The sequence below is a fragment of the Lemur catta genome, chromosome 13, assembly GCF_020740605.2.
Source record: "Lemur catta isolate mLemCat1 chromosome 13, mLemCat1.pri, whole genome shotgun sequence".
In the NCBI taxonomy this organism is placed as follows: Eukaryota; Metazoa; Chordata; class Mammalia; order Primates; family Lemuridae; genus Lemur; species Lemur catta.
Genome location: NC_059140.1, coordinates 81860768 through 81880563, shown reverse-complemented (window position 1 = coordinate 81880563; position 19796 = coordinate 81860768).

Genomic DNA, 19796 nt, shown 5'->3' with positions numbered 1-19796 from the left:
TTTTTTTTTGGCTTGTTTGTGTGTTTTCTTTTTAATGCTGAACATCATGTGTAGAACAGGGAAAACTGACCTAAAAAGCAAACACTCCTGAAAGTTGCTTGCTTCTTATAATGTGAAGCCATTAACGTAAAGGGTTGATAAAAATGTAGACAGGTGATGAATTGAATTTGGGATTTGTTGTTATAATTGCTTTCATTGTACACATTGCCCTTGCCTCACATGTAGGATGGGTGCTGGTGTTTGAAAAGTCTTCCTCAGATGCAGCAGTCCCTGCTCAGTTTTCAGCCATCTCTGTATGTGTGTCCCTCAGATCCAGACTTCTCCATGGTCTTCTCCACCCCAGTGGGAGGTGCTACCTGTGACTTGGTTCAGTGCTCCAGGTGAGGGGAAGGGGGGTGCTCTGTCATCCTGGCCCAGCTTCACTCTTGTAAATGCCCTTTGTTTCTTAGACTGTGTCATTTCTGCCTTGTCCCCCCACTCCCTCAGGGGCAGGAGCTCTTTCCTTGGTTTTAATATAGAATCCTGGGTTAAGCATGGCTTCTTGCCTTCCTCTCAGGGGCACAGGGCTTTCGCTTCCACCTTTTTCCAGCTGCAGTGAATCTTTGCCTGCCCCTTGGTCCTTTTGCATTCTCAGGGAGAAGGGTCTAGGCAAGGTGGCGGTGGTCATGCCTGAACCACATGCTCAGTCCCTCCTGCCTGCCGTATTACTAGTGGGGCTCCTGTTTTTCTCACCCTGCCCTCACATTTTTGTCAGTGCCCCTTGAGTGAATGCACACCTTCCTCCTGCAATGTGCAGGGTCCCCACATACTGTATCTCACACATCAGGCTAAAATTGGCCTCTAAATATTCACAAATAGTTTGGCCTATTTCTTCTTACTTGCTTCTTACTTGCTCTCATTGACCCAAGGGACTTGAGCACAGACCCAAATGTTAAATGGTTTTTTGAACATTCCTCAGCTTTTAAGTCTCTGTACACAGATAAAAGTCAAAACAAACAAGAAGCAAGCAAAGCAATCAATTTAAAAAAATGCTTTCTGTCTTCCCTTGGAAGTCAGCACAACTGGTTAAAAAAAAATCAAGATATATTTCCTCACTTTAATCAGACAGCACAGAACAATGTTCATTAGGCAGTAAGTAGTTAATGCTGTAAACAACTTCAGTTCCATTTTTATGACAAGACTGGCCATGAATCACATCCACAAATATTTTTATACCATGGGAGATTGTGTGGCAGCCTCTACATCTGCACATTCTCTGCCATGGGAGAGCCTATTTCTTGTCTAATCTCTCCTTGGATGAGTCTGTCCATCCTGAGATTTCAGGGTTCTTGGTTTCCCTGTGACCTCAGCATTCTGATGGGTTCAAGGAACATTTGACTTGTGGTTTTTCTGGATTCTTCCTCTGTCAGGGCAACACTCTTTTCAGTTTTGTACACCTTAAGTGGAAGTAGAAATCAGTTTCCTAACAGTTTTCCTTTGGGGAGGTTTACTCATGCCTGAAAAAATCTCCCAAACTCCTGGGCTCAAGGGATCCTGCTGCCTCACCCTCCCCAGTAGCTGGGACTACAGGTGCACACCACCACACCTGGCTAATTTTTTCTATTTTTAGTAGAGACAAGGTCTTGATCTTGCTCAGGCTGGTCTCAAACTCTTGACCTCAAGTGAAGATCAAAGAAACAGGAAAATATAGCCCATTCACAGGAGACAAAGACTTGCCAGAAATTACCTCTGAGGAAGCGCAGACATTTGAATTACTAGTCAAAGACATTACATCAGCTGTCTTAAATATGCTCAATGAGCTAAAGGAAGTAATGGACAAAGAACTAAAGGAAATCAGGAAAATGATATATAAGTGAATGAGATTATCAGTAGAGATGAAAATTACAAAAAAGAACCAAAAAGAAAATGTGGAGCTAGAAAGCACAATAATTGAAATGAAAAGGTCACTAGCGCAGTTCAACAGATTTGAGCAGGTAGAAGAAAGGATCAACTACCTTGAAGACAACTGAAATTATCCAACTTGAGGACTAGGAAGAAAGAATGAAGGAAAATGAATGGAGCCTGCAGGACCCATGGGACACCATCGAGGGACCAACACAGGCATGGAAGTCTCCGAGGGAGAAGGGTCAGGGAGAGTGTCAGAAAAAATATAGTAGAGTCCCTCCTTAGTCCCCTTATTTGAGGTTTCATTTTCCACAGTTTCAGTTACCCGTGATCAACCACAGTCCAAAATTATTCAATGGAAAATTCCAGAAATGAACAGTTCATAAGTTTTAAGTTGCATGGTGTTCTGAGTAGCATGATGAAATCTCATGCTGTCCTGTTCTGTCCCACCCAGAATGTGAATTGTCCCTTTGTCCAGCATATCCATACTGTATACACTACCAGCCCATTACTGTATAGGAGAAAATACAGTGTATATAGGTTTGGTACTATCCGCTGTTTCAGTATCTACTGGGAGTCCTGGAATGTATCCTTTGCAGATAAGCAGGAGACTACTGTATTTAAAGAAATAATGACTGAAAAATTACCAAATCTGATCATTCTACAAGGTCCATGAATCTATAAGAGCCAATAAGCTCAACGAATTCCAAGCAAGATAAACTTCAAAAGATCCACACTGAGACACTTCACAGTCAGACTGTCAAGACCTAGGCAGTGAGAGGATTTTGAAAGTAGCAAGAGAAAAGTGATGAGTCGCAAGCAAGGAATCCTTGATAATGCCTGATTTCTCATCAGAAACGAAATTCAAGTTTGTTCTTAGTCAGTTTGGGGTAATGGTACTTCATGAGTACCTGGATCCACACCCCACCGCACACACCACACACTCCACACACACAGACACACACACACAGACTAGACACACCCTCACACACAGCTACCCACACACCACATACCACACAGAGATTCATGCACATACACACCCCACACATACACACATGCACACGCCACACACACATCTTTATTTCCTATACATTTCCTACGGTTATTTCTCGACATTTTGTCATAAAAAATTTCAAGCATACAAAAGAGTTGAGAGGAGTTCACGGGGACGCTAGCCGGCACCTAGGTGCTGCCTTTGCTGACATTTGCCCCACACCCTTTGTCACAGCACTATCTGTCCCCGTATGTTCTGGCACGTGTCAGAGCCTGCCAGAAACACGAGTGCACACACCACCGCGTGCACGTGCTGCTGCCACTCTGGCAGCACCATTTTTCTGTCCACCTGTCTGCTCTCTCACACCCCACAGTGGAGACTGGTTTCTGTCCCTCACCTTCTCTTCTGTTCTCCACCCACCATGTTCCTGTTTGAGTAGCGTCCTTGGGTAGATTATAAATGCTTAATACCAGTCAAACAAGCAATTCTGAATACGGTCTTAGCCTCAGTTTTGGAGGGAGCCTTAGACCCCACCTTTGGCGTGCACCCCTGTGTCCGAGGCCACTGCCCAACAACTCTGCCTCACCTTTGGTGGGTTGCTTCTGGGACGAGTGGGTGTGGACTGTGGGCTTGGGCCTCTGGACACCTGTGGGGACTTCTTGTTCTCTCTTTCTCTGTGCTGGGATGGGGCGGGAAGAGGAAAACACATCAGCAAGAAAGGGCCTCGCTCATGACAGGCTTCTGAGGGCTGTAAGGCACCACGTGGCCGTCTCTGTGGTTTCTCTCTTGCCCCAGAACCCTGGAGGCCAGCAGCTCCCAGGGGGTGGTCTGAGGGCTGCTGGGGCTTGCTGGTAGTGGGAGAAGCTGGGGAGGGGGTGGCCAGGGAAGCAGCGGAGAGGAGTTCTAGAGAGCAGGTGACCGGCAGTGCTCTGTCCTCGGCAGGCGAGGAGAGCAGGCCCCAAGGTCACTCACTTGATTTTGAACTGGAAGCCAGGAGAGGAAGAGTCAAGTGAGAAGGAGCAGTTGTGGGCTGCGCTGTGTTTAGGCAGAGCTGGTTTTGCATGCTTCAAAATGTCATGCCGAGCCGTGGGACAGAGGACCCTCAGACACCGTCTGTCTGCACAAGTGCAGAACTTCTGCCTGTCTCCCTGCTGCTGCCCTCCCAGGCCACCACCACCCACTCCCACTCCACTACCAGAGCCATCTGTGTGGAATCGGGATCCAGCAGTGTCCCTGCCCTGCCCGAGACCTTCCCATAACATCCAAAGTCTTCACTGGCTCCTCAGATTTCAACCTCAGAACTGCCTGGATTTGATAAAAACACAGATTCCGGGGCCCCAGCTTGAACCCACAGGATCAGCAGCTCCGCAGAGGAGCCTGGGAAGCTGTGTTGTAACGCGGCCCCTCTCCAGGTGTTTTAGCGGTTGCTCCTTTGCTCCCTCAAGGCCTCTGCTCTGTCCCCCTCCTCCTCTGTCTGTTCCCAAATGCCCACGTCGTTCCTGACGCCCCTCGCCTCCCTCTTCTCCATGACACATCCCACAAGCTGACAAGAGGTTACTGTGTCTTCATTGAGCTGTGGGACTTGTCTGTGGCAGGCACATTTCCATGGCTCAGATCACAGGGGCCACTTGACAAAAGTGTGTTTAAAAATTCCAGTCTCATGTTGGTAAATGATGGACAGAAGCCATGTGGCGGCCAGAATGCGGGTCTCCATCTTGGCCCATGGTGTCACATCTGCGAATATGTCACATCATATGCCAAAAGGACTCAACAGATGGAATTAAGTTTACTGATCAGTGACCTTAATACAGGAGGGGTCATGGGGTTGCAATGTGTACCCCCAAAGTTTATGACTACCCAGAACCTCAGAATGTGACTAGATTTGGAACTAGTGTCTTTGCAAATGTAGGTAATTAAGAATGATTTTGAGGTGAAATCAACTTGGGATTAAGGTAGGCCCTAAATCCAAGGACTGGCGTCCTCATGAGAAGACACAGACACGAGGAAGCAGGCCACGTGAACGTGGGGCAGAGACTGGAGTGGTGCCGCCCAAAGCCGTGGAGTGCCAGGAGCCCACAGAAGCTGAAAGAGGCAAAGGATGGCCTCCCCTCGAACTTTCAGAGAGAGCACGTGGCCTGCTGACACCACGGTTTTGGACTCTGGCCTCCAGAGCTTTGAGAAAATACATTTCTGTTGTTTTAGACCACCAAGTTTGTAGAAATTTGTTGTAGCATCTCCTAGGAAACTAACTCATGACAGTTATTCTGAAATACCCAAGTTGGCCCAATGAGTCATTTGAATCTTTAAAAACAGAGAAGGAAGAATTCACAGAGGTTCAAAGCATGAAAGGAAGGACTTAACCGGCCATTGCTGACTTGAAGACCGAGAGGGCAAGGTGAGAAGTGTGACAAAGAAATGGATTCTGCCAACATCCCGATGAGCAGAAGCAGCAGCTCTTCCCCAGAACCTGCAGGAAGGAGCGAAGCCCCGGCCACACACTGGTGTCCTGTGGGTCAGGTGAGTGACCCAGTGGCATGCACCTGGACGTCTGACCCCTGGGAACTGTGAGATCATGAGTGTGGTTTTAAGCCACTAAGTTTGTGGCAATTTGCTTTGCAGAAATAGAAAACTAATGTAAGCTACTTGGTGGACATTAGCTGATTGGAACTCCCTTACAGTTAGACAAGAAGTGTCTTCGTCTGTGGGACCCTACTTTCCACTCTTATTTTCATCCTATTTGGTGAATTTTGATACACCCATTCCATTTAATATTTCATAATAGATAAATGGGCCAGAAGAAATACTCCCAATAAATTGGTCTGATAACTGCCACTAGACAGAGATACTTTATAAAGTTTGACCCAAAGTTTTCCACTAAATTATGCCTGTAATTAATAACATCACACTCCACAGGCATTTACTGAGGGGCGTTTTTTGTATGGACATGGTGTCATGTGACTTAGACGTATTCCCTGAGCTCTAGGAACCGAGGCTGTGGCCGGCTACAGTGTGCTTGGCCTGAAGCCAAGGCCGTGACTGGTGATCTGAAAGGTCTGTTTTGTCAGCTGGAGCCGCGCTGGTAACTTACCCTGGAAACATTCCCTGCAGTAGAAGGGGCTAGTGGTAGTTTATCGCCCATTGTATCTTGGGGACTTGTAAACTTACATTGTATTTGTATCACATTTTATACATCATTAACCCTTCCATTAAATAATATTAGTTCATTTTCCTGGAGAATTATAGACTGGATTGAAACAAAAAAGAAGACTCCAAAATAGATGAACATGACTCATCCCCAAGATAAAATATTTTATGCCCATAAAAATCATGTTTTTTTCTTTCAACAGAATAAACTTCACAATATTTAAAGTATAAGGAGTAGGCTCCTAGAGAGTTGTATAATGATTATTTCATTAAAAAAATATGTATTTAAGGCATAGAAAAATTATTAGAATCGATAATTTGAAAGATACCAATCAAAATTCCTGCAGTTGCTGCTCATGGGTGGCAGACTCTAGGTGATTATGACTTTTACTTGGGAGTAGTGTACTTCCAAAGTTTTGTATAATAAATATGCATTGATTTGGTAGTCAGAAAAAAAACTTTGAGGTAAAAGTTTTGAAACTGTCCTTCAATAATGGGGCACAAGGCAAGAACTATGGTAAAGGCCTAGCTAAAAATAATGATGATAATTAGTCTCTGTCCCACTGTTTGCTTCTCTAGAATTGCCACTCCGGAGCCACACAGCTGGCGGTCATAAACAGTCTTAACTTCTCCCCATAGCTGGTGTCCATAGAGATTCTTAACTTTCTCCATAGGTAACATCACCTTTTTGAAACCTAAAGGTAGTTTTTAAGACATCTTCCAGGCCGGCATTCCAGTGGACCGGCTGGGTCACCCGGACCCGAGGCCCAAACCAAGAAACCAACTCAACTGGAACTGTGACCCCAGGGACTGGAACAACACAAGAACATTATTTCGACACTCCTGTAATTTTGCCCCAGTTAACAAACCTAATTGCCTAATCCCTTGCCTGCCAAACTACCCTTAAAAACCCTGTCTCCCAAATTCTTGGGGAGGCGGATTTGAGAAATTTCTCCTGTCTCCCTGCTTAGCGCTATGTGGAATAAAGACTCTTTCTCTGCCTTGCAAACCCTGCTGATCAGCCTGTTGGCTTCCTCCTGGGCCGCGGGCACGTGAACCTGGCTGGGCCGCAACAATCTGAGGGCCCGTCCGGGACCACCCGCGTTTGGCAGCCTCTCGCCAGCCAGTGGAGTGGAGTCACCCAGCAGCCCCGCAGTTCTTTTGCACCGAGGGCTGTTTACAGCAGAGAAACAGTTCTAGAACTTAAGGATGTCCTGGTGAGTATTCAAAGTGTGCAAAGTTACCCCTTCCTTCTCCAGATTCTTGGCCTCTCTGGAGGCATTTTGGTTCTTTTGTGAGTCTTGTCTGGCTTTCCCTCTGCTATAGGAAAAGTCTTGTCTTGGGGAAACTTCTCCCCGGTTGGACGGAAAATAGAAAGTCTGTCTAGAAGAATACTCTTAAATTAAAATAAGTACTTTGTTAAAAATTAATGGCCCAAAATGGATCCTTTAAATTAAAGCAATTTAAAATAGATTTTGAGAGATTTCTTACTCTGAGCTGTGCTGTCTGCGCATCCACTCTGACCACGTGGGGGCGCAGCAGCCTCTGCGCTTGTTCTGCTTCGGCTGCCTCATCTGCGGATTGTTCTTGGCTCAATTAAATATTAAATATTTGCTCTGTTAAATATTTTTCAGGAGTGGGTTCCAAAAGGGAGCTCCCAGAGGCCCCCCAGGAGCACCGAGTGGACAAGCGAGGTACCTGCCAGGCTGTGCCTATTACTGGGGCTCGTGGGTAAGTTCCCTCTTGGATTCTGAAGCTCCACAGATTTGTTTTGTGCTCTCCGAGTTTGAGCAAATTTTTTATCCTAACTGGTTTGAAAAGTGCAATAGAAATTGCACTGGGTCTGGGATCCGATTGGATCTGATAATTAGCTGGCTTGGATCCAGTGAGGGGCCTCAGATGTCTGACTGGGTACGGCATAAACTGCTAGGAAATGGCAATATTACAGGGGGTATGAACTCTAGCTTTCAAGAATTTGCAGGGATTTTTGTGTGACACTTTTGCAGTGGCGTCATCATGGCTCTTCTGTGTCTGCTGCCCCCTGAAGGACCACACCTGGCTGGCATTGCGAGTGTGGGTGGCAGCAGAGGGGGCCACCCCAGAGCCCTGCATCACTGGAGGCAGCTTGGGAAGCCCACTCAGTCTGAGGGTCCAGGCAGCCAGTGAGGGTCCTCACGTCTGATGCACAGACAGGAGTGTGGGCCGGGACTGGCTGCACAGGTGCCGCCACCAGCCTCAGGCCACACCGCTGGGTCCTGGGACCGCACTGCCCCATGGGCGCTCAAGGACTCGGCCTTGCAAAGTGACCCCTCCCTAAGGCAGTTTTTGTTCTCTCCCCGATACCTCGGCCTTTCAGACGGTGCAGCCTAAAGAACAGACTTAACTTCTGCACAGGACCCCGGCGACTCACCACCGTCACCAGCAGCCCACTGCCCAACAGGACACCCGCAGACCCCACGCCTTCCAGCCCCACGAAACCTGGCCCGCTACGGATGCCCTTGCCCTCCCCTCCCGTGCTCCGGCCGACATTGCTTGCGTCAAGCTTCCTTCCTCCTCCCTGGGCAGTGCTCCTGGCCCCACTCTTGGGCTTTCTGTGTGGACAGCACAGGCCAGGCCGGACCCCCTGGGTTTGGTGACAGAGCAGACGCAGGCCCGTGAGGTGAGCGCGGAGCGCTGGCAGGTGCCGCCAGCTCGGTCTCTGCGTCCAGCCGGGGCAGAAGCACCCCAGGGCGTGAGATGTGTTTATCGATAAAGGAGCAATATTGATAAAAATGGGTTCCGTGCCTATTGCCGCTGCGTGCTTCCCTGGAGAAGCCAAACTTTCCTTTTTCTTTCCCAAAAAACCAACAAACATGAGAACAGGTGGTTTATACTTATCTATAGAAAGGGAAAAGGCCACCTGGGGAAGCCTGTTTGCAGCTCAGGGTGGGCGGGGCCAGCAGCCCCCCCTGGGCCTGGAGGGTTTCTGCGAAGGTTTTGCTCTTGGGCCTGACTCAGCTGCCTCGATTACCTCCCAGGCTCTCATTTCTCCCTCAGCCCCTCACAGCCTGTGTCATGGCTTGAGCACATAAACGTGCCTTTGTTTGTATTCTGTTTAAAATATTCATTCTTGTGCCTGGCTTTGCAGAAATACCGTCAAAACCAGATTGTAAGCACACCCTGGAACGTCCCGGAGGCTGCGCTCAGCCTGGGTAAGTTCCACGGGAAACAGTTAACACACTGACTGCCACACTAAAAAAAAAAAAAAAAAGATAGAAAGAAAGAAAATTTCCCTGGGGCCCTGGAGTTTTGTTAAAACGACACGATCCTTTCTAATTTGTTATTTTTTACTAATTTGTTATTTTTTATTGTTTTCTGTGCGTAAGTTACATGCAATGCAATCCACATTGTTAGAATTAAATTGTCAATATTACTTGTAGCAATAAGAACATCAACAAGGAAGATTCTCATGAACCAACTGCAGGGTTTTGCTTCTCGAGGCCACGGGCTCAAAACTAGCCTGAGTTAAATACGGTGATTGTGTTAACCTGATAAAATAGAGGGTGAGAGGCAGCTGCAGACTTCAGACCCTCTAGCGGGAACCTGAGGCCAGGCAACTGTCCCCCAGCGTGACGCCAGGCAACTGTCCCCCAGCGTGACTGGACGCTCCCAACAGCTCCAGCGCCTGGGAAACCCTGTGTCCCCCACCGCAGCCAGCGGGTTTGCTCCTCACAGCTCTGGTTGGCGCCCGGTGGCACACACCTTCCCAGGGGATCGCGGCCTGGCCAGGCTGAGCTGAGGACTCACTGGGGCATCTGTCCCCTGAGCCCCAGCGGCTCCCAACAGCCCACCCTGGGTGCTCAGGGCTTGTGGCCCCATCCCTGAGTGGGGGTTGGGCCTGGCAACTGCCGCCCAACGAACAGAACACAGGCGGTGCTGGGACCCCGCCTCCCAGGGTGAGGAGCGCACAGGGGACCTGCGTCGCTGCCCTGCTGCCACTTGCCCTCGCCCATGGGGCTCCCGGCTGGCAGCCCGTGAGGAGCTGCACCAGCCCCCACCCTACAGGCACTCGGGGGCAGACGCCCCAGCCCGCAGGTGAGCCCGCCGGCAGTGGTGGGAGCCTCGTGAGGGACCCTGAGCAGAAGGCCCCGCTCAGCGGAGCTGGATTCTGACCACACAAACTGGTGGGTAAAAAATAGGCGTAGTTTTAAGCTGCTACATTTTGGGGTAGTTTTACCACAGCTAAGGATAACTAATACATCAGCTTTGTCCTGGAAATCTATTCTTTGATGTCCAAACACCCTAACACCGACGTGTGCCTGACCGGTCAGGAGACCCTGGCTGGGCTGTTCTCCCTCTCAAAGGGGACAAGGGCCCCACGCCAGCCTGCCCGTCCTCAACTCGGCCTGCCCACCACTAAGTCCTGCCGGGTTTGAGATCCTGATGTTCTTCCCATCTCGCCGTATCTGTCCCTGTGAACTCATCATCCACATCTGGAACGGCAGCAGCAGGCTACGGGCCGCCTTGCTGTCCCTGGTCTGTCCCTCCAGGCAGGGGACCGCCCTGGGAGAAGGGGGGCCGCGGTGAGACCAGAGCCCACCCTGCCTGGCTCCCTCCACCCCAGAGGGGACAGACAGGGCGTTCACAGGAGCCTGGAGCCGCTCCGGCCTGGCCGCTGGCCCCTGTGACATCCTCTGAGACTGCAGCCCCGGGGCTGATCCGCCGTGGCAGAGACCTCATGTGCCACGAGGAGGGGCATGGTGGTTACTTCCGAAAAAAGGCTTCCTGCAGGGGGAGAAACTCCACCTTCCCCTGTCCCACCCGCTCTCCCTCAGTGCTTGTGCGTAGATAACTTGTCCATGGAGACTAGGAATTTTCATTGCTAGAATTTCCATTTGGTGCTTTTTAAAATCCACCTATTCTTTCTTCATAATGTCCTATTGCTGCCTAGTAGATTCAATTCCTTTGTCTCTTTCAATATTTTAAATCTATTAATTTAAAAACCTCTCTTGTGTTTTCTGCAGGTCTTGGAACATGAATTCAGCTCCTGGCTGGACCTGCTGGCCCTCTGGTGGCATTTCTTTTCTTCCTGTGATTTGTCCATTTTGCCTATGATCTCATTTCTGGCAAGGGCTGGCCTAGGAGCCGCCTACCTGGGACAGGTGGGGACATGAAGGCAGGACTGGGGACAGGTACTCAGGTAGAGGTGGAAGATCAGCAGATGCCCGATGAAGACAAGGCTTCAGGTGTCACACAGGAATGTGGAAATGAGGATGCATAACATGACACACGTGTGGACCACGACGGGGAAGAAGGGCAGGAACCGCAGCCACGTGTCGGTGCCCCTGAGATCTGTGGAAACAGAGGCCCTGTCGGATCAGCCTGGGGGGTGCCGCCCCACCCGGCATGCCCGCCTCACCCAGGCCCGGCCCCTCCTGACCACGGCTGCCGTCACAATCCCCACTCTGGGGCTCAGGAGGGAAACTGAGTGCCCAGGTTATGAGCCTGCCCCCTGCCGGCCCCCAACACCCAGGCCCCACACAGGCCCACCTGCCTCCGTGGGCCCCTCCATTCTCAACCAGCCTCAGATAGGACAGGGGGCCACAGGCCTCACCTGGGGGCATCTCTAGGAAGGCTTTCGGGACCCTGGGGCGGCCAACATTCAAAGCCACACCACTCCCAAAAACCAGGTGTGAGAAACACACTGGGGGGTGTGCAGGGCGGAGCAGTGGGGGGCTGAGCCCCAGCCCCGACATCTGCGTCCCACAGCGGGGAGGCCAGGGTTCCGTGGGACTGAGCTGGACCCCCCTCGGCCAGCAATGTCACGATGGGTGCAGCTCAAGGGAGCGAAGCAGAGAGACTTGGCTTTTCTCAGGGACCTGGTGGGGATGAAGCCCTGTGGAATCTTCCAGAACAGTAAACACAGGAAATCGCCTCAGGCCACAGTCAGGAACTTGCATAGAGCCAATCACTCCTGAGCAGAACTGGCATGTTGCCAGGAGAGAAGCCACGGCCAACAGCTCTGCCCTCGCTCCCTCCCTCCTCGCATCCTACCAGAGAGGCAGGTAACATGGAGACTGCCTGGGAAGACGACTCCTTAGTGCCCGGCGGGTGGCGCTGGGCTTGAGGGCAGGGCACCCGGCGGAGCCCCCCCAGAAAGTGCTTCAGGAGCGTCTGAGCAGCCCTGGGGGTCACAGTCGGCTCTTCCCAGCAGGCGGAGGGCAGAAGGGCCTTCCACACAGGTGCAGCAAAGCTCGCTCTTGAAAGAGCATTGCGCCATGTTGGCTCTGGGAATGTTCTAGAATGAGTGATGTGTGGGTCCTGCCCATCTTGCCGTGCGGGCTGGGCGCTGATGCCCTACAGAAGCCGTGCCTGGGGCTGGGACAGGCGGCCTCTATGCAACCCCAGGACGGAGACGAGGCGGCTGCGATCTGACCCTGAGCGGCGGCTCCTCAGATGCTCCAAGGTCAGTGTCCTGTGGCTGTCACGACAGAGGGCCACACCTTGGGGGCTTCAGCAACAGCATCCCCTCACATCTGGAGGCCAAGGCTGACAAGCAGGTGTCTCAGGACCGCGCTCCCTCCAGAGGCTCAAAGGGAGGCTCCTTCCTGCCTCTTCCAGCTCCTGGGGCTCCAGGCGTCCCTTGGCTTGTGGCCGCGTCACTCCAGTCTCTGCCTCCGTCTCCGCGTGGCTTCTTCTCCGTGCCTGTCTCCTCTTCTGTCTCTTACGAGGACACTTCTCATTGGATTTGGGTCCTCCCAAGTAACCCAGGATGATCTCCTCATCTCAAGATCCTTAATCACATTTGCAAAGACACTTTTTCCCATAAGGTGACTGTTACAGGTCCGGGGTTAGGACGTGGACACCGCCTGGAGGCCACGTTCAGCCCGACACACCCCTCCCTCTGCTGCTGCAGACATCGGCTCCCCAGGCAGGGCGGGACACGCTTAGCAGAGAGCTCCGTGGAACTGGCCCTGGGAGCCCGTGCCCTGCCCCGCTGGCCCCTTCTGCTCTCCCCTCTCCTGCAGGGGGCACCGCCTTCCCTGCACCCGGGACCCGGGCAGGACAGGGCCATCGAGGCCTGCAAGGGGGCCCAGCCAGGAGCACAGGCCTTGCCGGCTCCGGCCCCCACCCTCTCGCTGGTGCGGGCTGGGCTGACGCCTCCCAGACTCCACAGTCTGGGCCCGGAAGGTGGCTGGAGCGTGGGGCTGGAGGCCGAGTGTGGACACTGCAGCCCTGGAGCATGGCGGCAGCACGCTGTCAAGCCCGGGTCCGTGTAGAACTGCACGAAGACGTACAGCAGGACGGCTGTGGCACAGACCAGCCCGACCGAGGCCGAGGTCACCGAGCTGCAGAAGAACCTGAGGGAGAGGCAGAGGCTGGGGCTGGGGCACACGAGCCAGCCGAGGACGGACGGGCCAGGCGCCAGCCGGCCACCTGTGAAGAGAGGGGCCTGAGCACTCCGTGCCCCACCTCTGACCATTTCTTTCCCGTCCTCTAGGCAGATGCCCCTGGCTGGCGATGACTCTTGGTCACACCTACAGTTTTGACGGCCTCGCAGCTTACGCAGTGCTGCCTGCAGACAGGACTTCACTTAATCCCCACAAGGAGGCTGTGAGGAGGGGAGCCAGCCCTTTTTCACAAGTGGGGAAACTGAGGCTCGGAGACACCACCTGTCATGCCCAGGCCAACCCGGCCAGCTGGGTGTGGCCGGCCCCAGGGTCAGAGCTGCGCCTGCACTGCCCACCTCCCGCTTTGCTCAGACCAAAGAGGAATCTTCCCAGCTGAGGAACCAGACCCTGCCTTGACAAGCCGGCATCCAGCCCCCAGGAGGCGGCGGGGCTGTGGCAGCGTGAGCAGGAGGATCGGCCCTGCCTCTGGCCACCTGGGGCTGCCCCTCTCCAGGGGAGGAGGAGGGACAGAGCCACCCAGCTCCCCTCCCAGTCGTGCCATTCCACCTGGACACTCACTCTGTCCTGCGTCTCAGGGTGTCCCGGGCAGCATGCTGGGCGGGCAGAGGGAGCTGAATCTCCACGGCAGGTGCTGACACTCGGCCTGGACAGGCAGCCTGCTCTGGCCCCCCAGCCGAGGCCCCTTTCAGATCCGGCACAGACTAGCAGGGGCTCTTCGTGTGCTGCTGGACAACCTGGCTCGGAACACGGGGCCCCGAGAGCCCCACAGATCCTCTGCCCTGTGTGCAGGGGACATGCTCGCCTGTGCTCCACAGTCTGACCACCTGCTCTCAGAGGTGACAGCCTTGGCACAGAGGAGGCAGATGGGCCCAGGGCAGCGAGTTCAGGGGCCTCGGCCAGTCTGTGACCATTGGGCGGGGCTGGCACCTGGGTATGCATAATGGGGTCCCTGAGGATTGACCTGTGATGAGCTGGACCTGGCATGTCCAGGGCCTGCTCCACAAACACATGTCAGAACCAGACCAGGAGACCAGAGGGGCAAGGACGCTGAGTTCTGCCATGTGGGGGGCGGGGAGGTGGTCCCAAGAGGATCCCTCCTGCCCCGGACCCTGCAGTCCATGGCCCCCTCCACCCTCTCACCCACAAAAACCCCCTGTCAGGAGTCCCTGGTGCCCACGCAGTTGTTCAGCCATTTGCAATGATGGTCAAAGCCCGTCTTGCACTTGTTGCAAGAGCTACAATGTTTTGCTTTCAGGCTCCTGGAAGGAAGAATTGGGGAGGTGCCTGTCAGCCTAGTGTGGAGGCTGGAGTGAGATCAGAGCCCTGTCCTCAGGCCTGGGGTGCCACGGGGGACCAGCCCCATGTGGCATGGGAAGTGGGTGTCCAACAGGGAATGGGAGGCCCGCCGAGGCCTCTCCCTGGGGCCAGGGGAGGGCAGCAGAGGCCCGCGGGGCAGCAGCAGAGGCAGGCACAGCTGTGGGTGGTGACAGCAGCTACAGAAGCGAAGGAACCCCATGCCCCAGGGGCAGGGCGCCACTCTGAAGAGAGACCCCCAGCCTTCCTCTGACCCCCCCCCCCACACACACACTGAGTGAAGACCCGGGAGGAGGCCACGTGGTGCTGGGAGTTGAGGCTGCGACCTGGGTCCCACCCTGTGCCTACTGGCCGCCCTGCAGCCTCACGCAGCCCTGCAGCCCCCGGCCCCAGGCCGCCCACAGAGGTGCCCAGGGCCCCAGAGACCCTGACCACCCACCAGTTTCCCTCCTCCCTGGGGAGGGGGCAGGAGGCTCTTCTTGGAAATCGTAAGAAAGACAGCCCTCCCTGGCCCTGGACCGCAGCGGGGACTGAGAATAAAACATGTCTGAGGGCCAGACACCCAGGTGCCAGCCCCGCCCAAGGGTCACAGGCTGGAATGCTTTGCATTCCCAGGGGGCAGCGAGGCCACCTGTGTGGAAGCGGACACACAGCCCTCGAGCCCAGCCCGCGTCCCACCTCCGAAGCAGGAGCAGCAGCCTCCCAGGGCGGAGCCGAGAGTTTCAAGGCAGTGGGTCCCAGCCTGGCGCAGGGCCAACGCCTGCTGGGCTCCAACTCTGAGAGGCCGGCAGCCTCCAAGCCCCCAGGCCCTGGAGGTGACCCCACCCCGGGGCTCCGCGTGAGGGGCACTCACATGAAGACCTCGCGCAGGTGATGGTATTGGTCTTCAATCACATGCTAGTGCTTAGAATGGCCAAAAGGGGACATTGAGTCGAGGTAGTTCTTCAATCTCACGTTGGGCTCAGCCGGATCGATGGTGACGGTGATCAAGTGGACGATCAACTGGAAGAAAAATACCCCGCCAATCACCTGGGGGGGCCAAGGAAGAGCACGGCCCTGGCCACTGGTCAGCACCACCACAGAGGGGCGTCGTGCACCTGGCCCGGCCCTCCTTTGGCTCATTGCTGTCCCTCCCCGTGTGCCTCCCGTAGGCACATGGCCACACAGAAGCCACCACCCTGCGGGGGCTCTGCTGGGCCCGGCTGGCAAGGACGATGCGACAGTGGACAGACGCACACCCAGTGTGCTCGCCCAGCGCACGTGGCTGGACGGGCGAGGACAGGCCCCGTAGGACGCTGTGGGGCTTCATCCCAGAGCTGTGAGTGCTGCGGTGGGAAGACAGGGGGGCAGGAAGGGACAGAAATCCAAAGACCCAACCCCGTCAGCCCAGGCCACGAGGGTGCTGTCTCTCTAGGGCCTCAGACGCTCAGGGTCCCTCTGCCTCGTCTCAAGGCTGTCAGAATGTCTCTCTGGCCCCCTGCACTGTCCAGCCGGGCTCGAGTGGCCACATGCTGAAAGAGCCTTTGTCCCGGGAGCCAGGACACAGATACAAAGAGGAAAATCAGCCCTCAGACTCCCTCCCCTCTCCAGCTGGGACCTACACACCTTCGCCTTGACGGAGCAGAGGGGTGGAGGGTGCAGGGGCCGCAGGTCACCCTGGCCTGCCCTGGTCCAACCTCTGAGCCAGGGGACTCCAAGGGGCCCGTCTGGAGTGCCACCTGGGCTTAGTGCTGGGGCTTAGGGTGCTCCTCCTGTCCCCAGGGGAGGGGATGAAGGCTGCTGGCCATGTGCCAAAGGCTCTGTAGGGGTTTTAACAGAAAGGGCCACAAGCGGGGCAAGTCCTGAACCCAGAGAGGGGATCGCTGTGAATCCTGACCGAAGCCCCTTCTCCATATACACCTGCACACACTGCAGATACACCTGCACAGCCCCCGCCTGCACACACCCCAAACACCTGCACACACCCTATATACACCTGTACAGCCCCCACCTGCACACACTGCACAGGTACCTGCACACACCCCATATACACCTGTACAGCCCCCACCTGCACACACTGCACACGCCTGCACACACCCCATATACACCTGTACAGCCCCCACCTGCACACACTGCACACGCCTGCACACACCCCATATACACCTGTACAGCCCCCACCTGCACACACTGCACACGCCTGCACACACCCCATATACACCTGTACAGCCCCCCCACCTGCACACACTGCACAGGTACCTGCACACACCCCATATACACCTGTACAGCCCCCCACCTGCACACACCACACAGGTACCTGCACACACCCCATATACACCTGTACAGCCCCCCACCTGCACACACTGCATAGGTACCTGCACACACCCCATATACACCTGTACAGCCCCCACCTGCACACACCACACAGGTACCTGCACACACCCCATATACACCTGTACAGCCCCCACCTGCACACACCACATAGGTACCTGCACACACCCCATATATACCTGTACAGCCCCCACCTGCACACACTGCACAGGTACCTGCACACACCCCATATACACCTGTACAGCCCCCACCTGCACACACTGCACAGGTACCTGCACACACCCCATATACACCTGTACAGCCCCCACCTGCACACACTGCACAGGTACCTGCACACACCCCATATACACCTGTACAGCCCCCACCTGCACACACTGCACAGGTACCTGCACACACCCCATATACACCTGTACAGCCCCCACCTGCACACACTGCACAGGTACCTGCACACACCCCATATACACCTGTACAGCCCCCACCTGCACACACTGCACAGGTACCTGCACACACCCCATATACACCTGTACAGCCCCCACCTGCACACACCGTGTCAGACTTTAGGGCCCAGGAAGGGTCTGGGGCAGAATTGGCCCGGGGCCTCGCCACCCCTCGGGGTCTGCCGGAGACCCGCACTTTTTCCACCCGGGGGGGGGGGCGGAGGTGCGCCAGCGTGTCCCTCTCCGGCGTGTCTGCGGCTTGTTACCTGAACAGCGGTGTGACTTTTTTTTACTTTTTGTTTTCATTTTTCCTTTTTTAATTTTTTGTCCCATTTTCTATTTTTTCTCCTCCGCTCTCACCCTTTCCCCGGGGGCCGAGCGGGCCGCGGGTCCTGCCTCCGGACCGTGGGTGGACCGGGGGTGGCTCGCGTGGCCCACGGGCCGACCGTGCGGTTCCTCCCCGGGAAGCGGGAGACGCGCCCGCCTGGCCCTCTGCGTTTATGTCGCGGGTTCTTGACTTGCGACTTGCTCTTACTACGTGAACAGCGCTGTCATTTTTTTTTTTTTACTTTGTGTTTTTATTTTTCCTTTTTTAAATTGTTTTCATTTTTTCTTTTGTTCTGTTTTTTTTTTTTTTTTTGCTTTGTTTTGTTTGTAAACCACCCACGGTGGAAATGAGCACCTGGGCCTGGCGCCGGGCCCCGCACCCGCTGGTGTCCCGGGGCGGCGGCGGCAGACGGGCGCGGGATGGGTCTGGGCCTCGTGGCTCCGTCCCCACAAGGGGTCGCCCGCGGGCCGTTATTCTTCCCTCCCGGTCTCCGGGGAACCTGCGCCGGCCTCTTCCTCTCCGAGTTTGTGTCTGCAGCTTGCTGACTCGCTCTTACTTCCTTACTACATCACCGACGGCGGTGTGACATTTTTTCCTTTTATTTTTATGTATTTATTTTCTCTTTTCCCTTTTTTTTTCCTTGCTCTTTCTCAAGCTGGTCTTAAACTCCTGGCTTCAGGAGACCCTCCCACCTCAACCTCCCAGAGTGCCGGGACTGCAGGCCTGGGCCACTGTGCCTGGCTGTTTTTACCTCTTGGTTTCATTCTTTCAAAGAAAGAACTGAAGTTTTTTCACTGAATTTACTAGTTGCTATTTAGTTATTTTATATATGTATAGATATCTTTGAGGGAATATGTAACACACTGCACATTTTTATAAAATTATAAGTTTATAAAATTTGTGGTTAAATCTATTAGTCATATTGTGAACCCACCCCCACTTCATCTTAAGCTTAGAAAGTTCCTCTGCAGCATTAGTGGTAATAAATTACATTTTATACTTTCTGCCATCTTATTGCACATCTGTTTTTCCTTATGACTACCTGTTTTCCTTTTGTGATTGGATCTACTTTTTTAAATAACAATCTTCTTCTGCTACCTTGTGGATTCTATTCTTTTGCATTCAACTAAAGATCACCAATGTCTTTTTTGTAAGCATATTTAAATCCATTTATTTATATGAGATAAAATCATAACTTTAGATACTGCTTTTCCCCTACTTCTAAAAAAGTATATTTCTTATTATTTCACATCCAGGTCTTTTCAGTTTAATCTTAAATTAGAGACTCATGTTGCTGTGATTAAAATATTTTATATTTTATTTTGAGAATTTTATATTTTATTTTGAGGATGTTTTTAGATTTTTGTTCAATATAATTTAATATGATTGTCTTGAATTCATTTTATTTATCTTGTTATATATTCCATGTCACTCTTTTTATTTTATAAACTCGTATTTTCTTAAAATATGTTTCTATATAAATGCACACCTTTGGGAAACCAACGAAAGTGAACAAGGGAGGTGACCTCCCTGCTCATTTGCATCTTACGTCACAGTGGCAATGGCAGAGCACAGCGAAATAAGCGTGTGTCCGAAACGACATCCCCAGGGATAAACAACGTGAAGAGAGAGGATAGGTTGTGGCAGGGGCAGGACTTTATACGGTGTGGTCTGGGGAGGCCTTTGCAGGTTGGATGAGAAGTAGAACCAGGACTAGAGTGCGCTCACTGAATTTGTCAAAAAGAGATCAAAACCCAAAGCCCAAGAATAATAAAGAAAAGACGTCACAAAGAAAAGTGAGAAGAGGGTTTGCATCATCTACTACTGGGCCATAGAAAAACACGTGTGGTCCATAAATACGGAATATGTACAGGAATATAATCAGACCAGGGCTCTCATATGGACTTCATGGTGAGGCAAGTAGATCAATACAAATCTGCTCGACGTGTGGGCCCTGGAGTCCGGAGGTAAAGTCAACTCCACGCTGTCTCTCAACA